At 41.9% G+C, this 12,440-nt stretch overlaps 1 long non-coding RNA gene across 1 annotated transcript; it reads left to right on the top strand.

Moving 5' to 3' along the window:
- The first annotated feature begins 366 nt into the window (after positions 1 to 366).
- LOC134352064 (uncharacterized) lies at positions 367 to 2,362 on the top strand. Its single transcript, XR_010019333.1, has 4 exons — positions 367 to 507; positions 666 to 1,273; positions 2,093 to 2,133; positions 2,235 to 2,362. It is a non-coding gene; the product is annotated as an uncharacterized LOC134352064 (long non-coding RNA).
- Positions 2,363 to 12,440: the final 10,078 nt, after the last annotated feature.

The raw sequence follows: 12,440 nt of genomic DNA, 5'->3' as shown, positions 1-12,440 counted from the left end.
CTAGGACTAGGAGCACTTGTGAGAACCGGGGAGGCTCTGAGCCATGTACTTCCCTCGGGCTAGTGATCCTGAAATTATCCTTGAGAGGAAGTCAGGTGAACAACAGGCATGTGACTGAAACTGACTATCTACAGAAATGTGGTCTCATTATTTACCCTCTAGCTGGGTAAATGATGGGGCAGAGCAGTGATACAACCCTGCTGCTCTGTAACAGTTCCCTTACTTGCAAAACAACTCTGCTTCCTCTTTGCAACTCGGCCAGTAAATCATTTATCTCTTAATCAGTAGATCATGGGTCCAAACTTCGCTCCAAGGGCTTGAGTAAGTCAAGTCTAAACTGATTCTTCAGTCGAGCAATGAGCCCAGTGTAATCCAGGATAAAGATGTATTGAAGATACGGCTATAACGAGCACCAGCTATAAAGAGACAGTATCAGCAGAGACGTGTGTCGAAGATCTGAGCAGTGTAACTGGGAATTAGTTCTGTTAAATCGTATCAAGCGATTTGGTGAGTTAAAACACTTTTACTGTTCTGAATGTATAATTTGTGTGCGAAATATGTTCAGTAGTGTTGTAACTGAGAAATGTTCAGAAATTACAATGTGATATAGAAATAGAAAATAAATGCGTGAAAGAACTTATAGATTGTGATCCTGTTGTATACAGTTTTTTAATGTAAGTATCGCGAATCGACTTTCCATGGATGGCCCACTATTTCATCCAACGAACCAAGAAACAAGATGGCAGGCCACCCGAGATCAAACAACCAGCACAGGAGCGAAATATTTCAAGACAGAGGATTTAATACGGTCAGATGTATATTTCTCATTCGAAGGATCTGAATTTGACTTTCTGGAAGAACTGATTATTTTTGCAAAGACTTTGATAAGAGACTGACTGAGATTTACTTTGTTTAAGGGTTCTGATGTTGAAGGTTTGTCGTGAAAGGAGTTAAGCTGTGTATTTACATATTTTTGGGGTTGAATTTGATTTGTAGACATGCTCATCAGAACAGAAACTGAAGTTAATTATAATACTTAAGAATAGGAATTCAATTAGTTTTCTAACTAGGGATAAATAAAAAGGAAAGGTTCATCTGTAAACCTTTAAATAGGGAATACTACTAGATCTAATTAGTTATAGAGAAATTGGAGTAGTAAAGGTTATTCTAATGAATCTCACTGATTCTAACTAAAAAGAAATTTGGGTTTTGTTGTTATCTGAGATTTGGAACCTAAGACAGAATGTTGGAATTTTGAATTGTTCTTACTCAGGTAAATATCTTGTATATATTGCTATTTTTTATAAACAAAACTCTCTTCCACTTTCTACTGCGTCCGGTGCTCCCGATGTGGCCTTCTATATATTGGCGAGACCCGACGCAGACTGGGAGACCGCTTTGCTAAACACCTACGCTCTGTCCGCCAGAGAAAGCAGGATCTCCCAGTGGCCACACATTTTAACTCCACATCCCATTCCCATTCTGACATGTCTATCCACGGCCTCCTCTACTGTAAAGATGAAGCCACACTCAGGTTGGAGGAACAACGCCTTATATTCCGTCTGGGTAGCCTCCAACCTGATGGCATGAACACTGACTTCTCTAACTTCCGCTAATGCCCCACCTCCCCTCGTATCCCATCCGTTATTTATTTTTATACACACATTCTTTCTCTCAGTCTCCTTTTTCTCTCTCTGTCCCTCTCACTATACCCCTTGCCCATCCTCTGGGTTCCCCCCCCCTTGTCTTTCTTCCCGGACCTCCTGTCCCATGATCCTCTCATATCCCTTTTGCCAATCACCTGTCCAGCTCTTGGCTCCATCCCTCCCCCTCCTGTCTTCTCCTATCATTTTGGATCTCCCCCTCCCCCTCCCACTTTCAAATCTCTTACTAGCTCTTCCTTCAGTTAGTCCTGACGCAGGGTCTCGGCCGGAAATGTTGACTGTACCTCTTCCTAGAGATGCTGCCTGGCCTGCTGCGTTCACCAGCAACTTTGATGTGTGTTGCTTGAATTTCCAGCATCTGCAGAATTCCTGCTGTTTTTTTTCCAGAAGTGTGTGTTTTTAATTCACTGTCTCCTTTTGATACCTAGAGCTTCTTCTGATGGCTCACTGGCACCTAGTGTAGCACTATGTAAGTAGATTTTCTCGTAAAGAGTCCAGCGACCAGTCACACAGGATAAGACGAGCACTACCCAGGTGTTACATCATTCTGTTACTGATTTTGTCTTTCAGATCAAATGGACAGAAGGCCTTGCTGTCCTTTCAGGTGAGGTAAACAGAAGGATTATTTTAATAACTGATGTGATCATTATCATATTGTTTGAGTGAGCTTGCTGTAGTCAAATTTCAAGATGAACTTCTTACATTTCAACATGAAATGTATTCACATGTATTCCTTTGGATGGGAATTGCTTTGTGATTTTCTGTAATGGATGTGAAAGGTGCAATAAAATTATCTTCCTTTCTTCCTCATTCATTGAAATGGCTCATATTCCCTGTAAAAGGTTGCCAAGCAGTTATGATTCAATTGAACTGAGCTAGAACCACACAAAGAGGGTTGTCAAAAATTGTACGGGGAACGTAGTCTTATATCATGGGTGATGCACCCTAATGATAAGGCTAAAGAAATGGCAGTAACACTGGTCCACTGTGCCCCATTCCCTCATTTCCACTAAGCCCCAGACACAATCATGGGTCCAACAATTATTTGCTAGGCAGAGGCAGAAGACATTTGGAATGAAGATGCTGTAATTAGAAGAGTTAGGTTCAAAGAACTTATCTCAAGCAGATACTATCACAATATCATAGAATTGTACAGTAGAGAACTGGCCCTTTCATTCTGTACTGATTATGATGCTTATCTGCACTAATCCCATCTGCCTGCTTTAGTCTTGCACCCTTCTATTTCTTTTATTAGCTACAGGACTGTGCAAAATTCTTAGGCACATATATATAGCTAGGATGCCTAAGACTTTGGACACTGCTGTATTTGTCAATGTGGAGCAGACAACCAGTTTGTAAATCTGGCAGGAGCAAAGCATGTTGAGAAGGGCAAGGGTAGAGCACTGCAGGAGGGGTGTGGGACAGGTGGCAGAGAAAGAGTGCCAGGGCAGAGAGTGGAGCGGATGGGGAGGCACGGATGCAGACTCATCCAGCCCTGAGCCCTGAGAGACCAGACAAGACAATTTGATTCCAAACAATTGGTTTATTGTTATGGAATTTCTCTTCCTGCACTCTCCCCTCTCCCTTCCCCTTTTCCCATTCCTCTCTCCCTGTCCCCTTCTACTCTCAGTCCACAATAGAGACTCAGGAAATTAGTTTTTTTTGTGGTAGAGAAGTACAGTGCAATATATAAAATTACAGCAGTACTGTGCAAAAGTCTTAGGCACCCTAGCTACATGTGCCTAAGACTTTTGCACAGAACTGTAAGCACATGCCTTCCTCTGGCTGTTTATTCTAGATAACCACTAACATCTATGAAAAACATACCCCACAAACCCCCTTTACATTTCTCCACTGTCATCTTAAATCTGTAGCCCCTAGTCCTAGACAACTCTGGCTCTCTAACCTGTCTACGCCTATCATAATTTAGAAAACTCCACAAATTACCTCTCAACCTCCTTCTATCCATGCCAATATGTTACCTATTATACCATGAGCTTTTATTTTCTGCGATGACTTTTGGTGCAGCACCTTATAAAATGCTTTCTGGAAGTAAAGAGTATAGTACATGCAACAGTCCCCTTTATGCAAAACACATATTATATCTTCAGATGGGTCAAACACAATTACCCTTCCACAAAACCATGATGACCTTGATAATCTGGAGATTTTCTAAGTAACCCATGGATAATGCCTTTAGTATTAGCTTGTAACAGGTTTCTAATGATAGCTGGTTACTTATTGTATTTGCTGAGATACAGCACAGAATCGGCCCTTCCAGCCCTTCAAGCGACAACCCCGGATTTAACCCTCGGACAACTTGCAACGAGCAATTCTTCTACTAACCGGAACTTCTTTGGACTGTGGGAGGAAACCTGGGCAACTGGAGGAAACCTGGGCTACTGGAGGAAACCCATCTGTTCACAGGGAGAACGTACAAACTCCTTACAGGCAGCAGAGGGAAATAAACCCAGGTTGTTGATACTGTAAAGTATTGCGCTATGCTATCATGCGCCCTGCATAGTTATTGTTGCAACCTAGAGAATAAAGCAGTGTGCATGCATAGCAAGAACCCGCAAAGAGCAATGTGGTAATGAAAATAAATCTATTTATTAATGTTAATGGAAGAACAAGTATTGGTCAATATACTGAAGAGAAATGACCATGCTTCTTCGAGACACTGACTTTGAATCTTTCATATCAGAGCGAGTAATTAAGGTCTCAAGTTCCAGGGTGTCAATATCTCTAAAGGTCAATCCTGGGCTCAACATATTGATGCAATTACAAAAAAGGCACATCACCAGTTATATTTCATTTGGAGTCTGAGGGGATTCGGTACATCACAAAAGACTCCAGCAAATTTCTACAGATGTGCTGATTGCATCCCTGTCTGGTATGGAGGGGCCACTGCACAGGATTGGAAAAATCTACGGACGATTGCAGGCTCAGCCAGCTTCATTACGAGCAGCTCCCTAGCTTCGAGGACATCTTCAAAAGAGGATGCCTTAAAAAGGTGCTATCTATCATTCAGGACCCCCATCACCCAGGTTATGGGTCTTCTCATTGCTACCATCTGGGAGGAGGTACAGGAGCCTGAAGAAACACACTCAACATTTTAAAAACAGCTTCTTCCCCTCTGCTATTGGGTTAATTAGCCAACCCTCACTACAGGAAGGACGTGGAAACCATAGAAAGGGTGCAGAGGAGATTTACAAGGATGTTGCCTGGATTGGGGAGCATGCCTTATGAGAATAGGTTGAGTGAACTTGGCCTTTTCTCCTTGGAGCGACGGAGGATGAGAGGTGACTTGATAGAGGTGTATAAGATAATGAGAGGCATTGATCGTGTGGATAGTCAGAGGCTTTTTCCCAGAGCTGAAATGGCTAGCACGAGAGGGCACAGTTTTAAGGTGCTTGGAAGTAGGTACAGAGAAGATGTCAGGGGTAAGTTTTTTACGCAGAGAGTGGTGAGTGCGTGGAATGGGCTGCCGGCGGCGGTGGTGGAGGTGGAAACAATAGGGTTTTTTAAGAGACTCCTGGATAGATACATGGAGCTTGGAAAAATAGAGGGTTATGGGTAAGCCTAGATAGTCGGCACAGCTTTGTGGGCCGAAGGGCCTGTATTGTGCTGTAGGTTTTCTATGTTTCTATGTTTACTACCCCACTATTTATGTTCTCTACTTGCTCTACTTAATTAACATTTTGTAATATTCTATATATAATATATATACAGTAAATAAATTAATTATTACTTAAATATATAAAATAAGTACATACTGCATAAATATATATTTCTTATTGTAATTGATAGTTTTTTAATTATTGCTGCTGCTAAACAACAAATTTCACGTCTGATTCTGATCCAAGCTGAAAGAAATTTCCTCTGACATTGGCTTAGATTTTAGTGCTCAAGTGTCTGGAGTGAGATCTTAACCGCAACCGTCTGAGCCGAAGGTGACACACAAACACCATAATAGGACCCATCAATATTAGGTTCTGCAATTGAACTGCAGCCAGTATGAATGGAGTAAGATGCAAGGTTATACTTAGAGATATCCAAGGTAATTTTAGCATTAGTGCACTGGGACAGGGAGAAGCAGAAATCATCATACTAGCTGCCTGGTATCAACAACATGAAGTATGAGGTACATTTATATTCTAGAGCTGAGAAGCTCTAACATCAGTTATAAGATCCCCTCGCTCTGATTCGCCGGCTGGTGGCGCAGTGACATCAGTGCTGGACTCCGGAGCGAAGGTTCCTGAGTTCGAACCCAGTCGGGCCGCTCCCAGGCATGCTTTCCGTCCGTGCGGGGTTGAGTGTCGAGCTCGCAACTCGGCCTCGTAAGAGAAGGATGTGGGTGACCACTCACAGAATCTTTCCTCCAGGACAACCACCTGAAAAGTTGTCGCCGAGGCTCTGGCAGAGTATGGCACACAAAAAAAATCTCTGACTCAGGTTCTCCCATGTGTAGATTGGGCACATGCTGAGTCAAACCTAGATATATGCAAGGTTGTTCCTCCTGTCAGTGCAATACATCAGACTGATTTAATGCATGACTTGTGGATTGGCTTGGGTTGCATCCAATCGTTTCAATTTGGCCAGGAAAATTTGGATGTAGTCGGAATCAGTCATGAGCCAATTATAATACTCTCTGCTGTCCACCTCCTCATAATTCACAAGTTTTATTGCCATGTTTCCATGATAGAACTCAGCATGATCACCAGATTGAGACGTTCATATGGTCACTTAATAAGCACTAACAATGTGTGAACAGCATACAAATTATTTCATTGTTGAGTGGCAATATAACTCCAGAAAATTTCACTGCTATTCAAGAAGTTAATTTATGTTACACTCCTCAAAAAAGTGAAAATAACTTTTGTGCTAGGATAGTCAATTTGTGAAAGAGCTAATTCCAATTAATAAGCTCCAGACTTTTTCCTACAAGAATTAGTGTGCCCTAGTACTGTTTCTCTGGCATTCACTGTGGCCAAGTGACTTCATCTGTTGTGCAACATACAAATTAATTCATCGTGAGGTTTTCAATTATGCTTGTTTGAATGATGGCAATGCTGTTTCCTTACAGAAAAACCTAGCTTTTGCTAGCACTGAAGACTTGGGGTGAGTAGTACTTAAAGGGTTGGTCACATCTTCCCTGCAATCTTAGGCATATTGCTACATAACTCTTTCTCAATAATACAAGGGTGTCCCTTTACCTCAGAATACAAGGATGTCAGAGATGAGGGGGAACCTCTTTAGCCAGGGGATGGTGATTCTGTGGAATTCCAACTGTGGAGGCCAAGTCATTGGTGTATTTAAAGCAGAGGCTGATGGGTTCTTGATTAGTAAGGGCATCAAAGGTTACAGGGAGAAGGCAGAAAAATGGGGTTGAGAGTGATAATGAATCAGCCATCATTGAATGGTGATGCAGCCTCAATGGACAGAGTTGCCCGATTCTGCTCCTATGTCTTATGCTCCTACAGTCAACAAACCTCAAGCTGACAGATCCAAACTGGGACAACAGCACTCAGTAATTTCAGCAAGTTACCCCTCAGAAACTAAGTGGCCAGAAGAAACCCTGTGGTTCCGTGTTCATGAGATCAGAAATGAATGGAAAACCCAAGAAAGTCTTCTGACAACAGAGATTTATGGCAGCAAGATGTTGGGGCGGTACATGAAAGGACATGAGAGCTCTCCGTCAATACTTCGGGAAGCCGCGCAAAGCCCTTTCCAGATGTGATTGTAGAATGTAGAAGCAGCTATACTTCAGTAGGAGCTCGAGGTGACTTGGTATGTCACCAAAGGCTCTGCAAAATTTCTACAGCTGTATCTTGGTAAGCATCCTGACTGGATGCATTATCATCTAGTGTGGAGGCACCAATGAACTCAAGGGTTGTAGAATCAGCCAGCTCCATCATGAACACTGCCTCCTCACCATTGAGGACATCTCTAAAAAGTAGCATCTGTCACTAAGAAGCTTTCACCGTTCAGGACATGCACTCTTCTCATTACTGCCATAAGAGAAGAGGTACAGGAACCTGAAGATGCACACTCAATGTTTTAGGGACAGCTTCTTCCCTGCCCCCTCAGATTTCTGAACATTTCATGAACCCATGAATACAACCTCATTACTTTGATCTGTTTTTGCACGTTATTTATTTACTTGTTTATTTATTTATTTAATATTTCTTATTGTAATATATATTTTTTTGTATTGCATTTGTACTGCAGCTGCACAACCACCAATTTCAAGACATTTGTCAGTGCTAATACACCTGAATCTTATTCTGACGTTAACATAAATGGAAGGTACCCTAGTTTGCTGGTAGATCTTTTTTAGCTACCTGACATGCAGGGGGAGCCACGAGGTTCCGTATTTGGTGAGGGAAGGTTTCAGAGTGAAGGTGCCACTACTTACCTTTTGGCAGGTGTTTGCATTTTGCTGGACAAACCTCAAGCAGTAACTGAACAGTGTCTGCACTGCGTTCACCATGGAACTGAGGGTCACTCACACTCTCAGATACTTTGCCTTGGCGTCCTTACAGGCAGTTGCTGCTGAGATTTGCCACTTATCATTTGGCCACCCCCTTTATTACAGAAATCAATAAAGAATCTACCATCAAAGCGAGAAAACTTTGTTTTTTTGATAAATGTCCTCTTATATTCACAACTGGAAGGTGAATTTTACTGCAGTGAGGGGTCCCAGAAGTCTAGGGCTGTCTTACCTTACCTATACCACCCTGGTAATGTTGTACCAGATTAAGCTTTACCCAACCCTTTAAGTAACACTCACCTTGGGTTGCTTACAAACTTTGGTAGGCTACTTCGACCGCAGCAAAATTGCACCATTCTAGTCCTATTATTGAAGTATGTATAGTACTCAGTCATTTCCAACCCACCTCACTCGCCAACGTGGTGCTGGCTGTACTACAAGGTGAAGAGAGATGCTACTAAGGACAGTGTTGAAGCACAGCTACACCGCTTCAACCATTCGGTTCTTAAACCAAGCTACACATCCCTAATCACCACCTTGGTAAAACATCTCGGCACTTTGCTCCACAATGGTCTTTGCTTTTGCTTCTTGTTTTAATTGAGTTCTTTCTTGTATAATCTACATTTAATTTATGCATTTCTTGTGAATCCACTGACTGTGATGTTATGTGTTTGTGAGGGTGTTGCAAGAGAGATCTTCAATGCATTTGTGGATACGACAATCAACTCTACTTTGGCTGACCGATGCATAAAATTTGATCCCTATTGCACACCATTGCTGAAAAAGAATTGATTTGTAAGATTTTTTTTAAACTGATGCTAAAAAGTTTTGCATTTTTATTACTTAGAGCTTTTTAAAAGAGTGTTAAAGAAGTCACGAGTAGCATTTAATTACAAAAATGGTGCAGATTAATTTCTATAATCTGATTTCCCTGGAACGTAGGAGTATTAGGGGAGATTTGATGTACAAAGTTATGAGGAGAATAGATAAGGTAAAGGTAAGCAGGCTTTTTCCACTGAGGTTGGGTGAGTCTAGAAATAGAAGTCATAAGTTAAGGGTGAAATATTTAAGAGGAACCTGAGGGTGAATTTCTTCACTCAAAGGGTCATGAGTTGCCAACAGGAGTTATGGATGTGGGTTTGATATCAACATTTAAGAGAGATTGCATAAGTACATGGATGGGAGGGGTATTGAAGGCTGTACGGATTGATGAGACTAGGCAGTATAACAGTTTGGCATGGACTAGTTGGGCTGAAGGGACTGTAGAGGTTTATGACTTAATGCCTCTGTGATTTCTTGTATTGCCTAGGCAATTCTAGATTAATTGATATCGTACAAATTATTCTCAGGGTGTTAAAATCACTCCAAGAGCAATAAAGGCCTGGTTACATTATTATTTACTGCAGAAGAATAGGGTGTGGATTTTAATTAACTGGGATTGACAAATGTGTTTACCAGAACCGTTTATGGGTTTATAATGAGTCATAGGCTGCACCTACTTGTGCTTTATGAAAAAAAAATCTTGTTCTGCCCTATGAACGCAGCCAAATGAACATCTTGTAGCCTAACATGTTTGTTTGGGTTTGTATTGATCTTCACCAATCTGGCAGGTGGAATGCAGGTGTAGCTGCACATTATCCCAATAAAGTATTTCATGTTGTTAAACAGGTGTCAAAAATCTCTCTGTGTATAATTTATAGGAAGAATTTTACACTTTCAATCATCTATAGTTCTATGGCCTCTGAAAAGCAAAAGAACTGCAGATGCCAGAAACCTGAAACAAAACGGAAAATGCGGAGTCAAACAGCATCTGTGGAGAGAGATAACAAGCTGATTGTGAGATAAATTATGTTTATCCGCACTGAAGATGGAAAGAAACAAGTGGGTTTTAATTGACAAAAGTAGGGTAGGGTGGACAGAACAAAGGGAACAACTGAAACCAGGTGGAGATGTGGCACAATTCAGTTCCATCCAAGAAAGAAAAATGAACGTTTTTAATGATAACTGATCTCTCCAGAGGAAATTAAATGAAAAGTCAATTAATTGACAGAGTCATGAGATGTAGACCATAGCAGTTGTTGAAAACCTGATATAAAAAAAGGATGCAAATACTCAGTAGATCAGGTAGTATCTGTGGAGAGAGAAAAACTGAGTTTCTGTTACAGGTGGATGATATTACACCAGAACAGGCCAGTTTCGACACAATGAGGAGTGGTTGATTTTCTGAAAGTGTTGAATTCAACACTGTGAGCAATCTGTGGACTCCTTGGAAGATGAGATACAGTACTGTTCCTCAAGTTTCATTGAAATAATGTTGGACACAAAAGGCAAGGAGATCAGATTGGGAGAGGAGCAGAGAATTAGAATGAAATATAATTGGCAGCACAGGGAAACCATTGATGTTCTTCGTAGAGATGTTCTTCAAAGGAGTTCTCAATTTGAGTTGTGATTTTCCAATGTAGAAGCGATCACCTTGTGAACATTGAATGCAAAACAACTAAATTGGGAACACAGAAACCAGAAAGTCTACGTACACTGATCTCACTGGATGCTGCCTGGTTGGGCTTTGCAGAACTTTGCAAAGTACTGGTGTTTCAAACTGATTTGTTTTCATGGATTAGATGATGTTTTACAGTGAAGGAAATGAGTTTTCTGTCCCATTCACTGCTCCCAAAGAAAAGAAAATATCTGGGGTAATTTTAATCTGATTCAATGGATTGGAATCCCAAGGGAGTGGCAGTAACACTGACATTACACCTCCCTCAATATTAACCTCACTGCCCAGTAACACTGGGTGGATTTAACCTGAACCGTAAAACTTAATGATAAGTAGTTAGGTTAAAGTCATTCCTAATAACTGAAGGCTTTTGACAAGTTTCTAAAGACCAATTAAGAAGAAAGAGTTTTTCTCATCATTTAGCTAGTTGCTGTTTAATTTGAGTTTGAATGATTAGCAGGAGGATAGTCGCTAAAACCAGCATTAACAGAAGGATGACCAAGCTGCTTTACAGTTGAGAATTGACTTCAGAAAGCACAATAATCCATGGTGATAGGATGAAGATTCTTGTCTATGAGTCCCCCACCCCACGCCCAGCCTTACCCGCATCATTGGTGGAAAATGGTGATTATATACTGAGTGGAGGTCTGCACTCCTTTTTATTCTGGCTTCTGCTACTTTCCTTTCCTGATCTGATGAAGGGTCCCAGCATTGTTATTCCTCTCCGCACCTTGTGGTGCATTGGGCGGCAACCTTGCCATTTCTTCTGAATTTTGTCTGTTTTTACGAGGTCGAGCTGCTAGCTCAATGCTCAATGGAAAGCGTGCAAGGAGCCGGCCGTATTTGAACCTGGGACCACTCACCTTGAAGTCCGGTGCTGATGCCACGATACCACCGGCTGGCAGCCTGAAACATTGACTGTTTATTTCCCTCCATAGATACTGCCTGACCTGTTCCTTCAGGAACTTGTGTGTGTTGCTCAAGATTCCCAGCATCTGCAGGTCCTCTTGTGTCTCTGATTACATGTGTTTTTTGCCCAGTGCAATAACAATAATACATTAGTTATCCAGGACAATTCTCCTGTACCTCTCAAAAACTCATAGTGTTACTAGTGATCTCAAAGCAGGGCACACGTTCTCCCTTGATCACAGTTTGCACTCTGTATACACTGTGAGTGTGTGGTGCGTGGCCAAGTGGTTAGGGTGTTGGTCTAGCTATCTGAAGGTCGTGGGTTCGAGCCTCGGCTGGGGGCAGCGTGTGTATCCTTGAACAAGGCACTTAACCACACAATGCTCCAGTCTACCCAGCAGAGAATGGGTACCGGCAAAAGTGCTGGGGGTTAACCTCACGATAGACTGGCATCCTATCGGGGGGTGGGGGAGGGGATGAGTCCTGTACTCTCAGTCGCTTTGCGCCACAGAAACCGGTATAAGCACCGCCCTGAAGGGCCACAAGGCTCGTGGCAGACTCTAATCTTCAATACACTGTGAGTATCATAACCACAGATTCAGTAGCGCAGCAGAAACGGTAATTGTGCTCGTGAATATGCACATGTCAGCTAGTTATTATTTCATTGTGATAGCATTTAACTCCATTCATTCTGTCGTAGTATTTGTCGAGACTTGGACACAGCAATGCCTGCTTGCATTTCGCCTCGCCTGAGAAATTGGACTGTCGAGTCAAATGACTCTGAAGACTAGCGGAATTCGTTTTATTCTTAGTTGTGCTGTTCAGCAGCAGTGTAGGCTTCATTTTCCATTTGAGAGTTTTAGTTAATGGCCCTGTT

Source organism: Mobula hypostoma, chromosome 9 (assembly GCF_963921235.1).
Source record: "Mobula hypostoma chromosome 9, sMobHyp1.1, whole genome shotgun sequence".
Lineage (NCBI taxonomy): Eukaryota > Metazoa > Chordata > Chondrichthyes > Myliobatiformes > Myliobatidae > Mobula > Mobula hypostoma.
The sequence above is the reverse complement of the archived record's forward strand: the minus strand, read 5'-3'. Positions and strand labels throughout refer to the sequence as shown.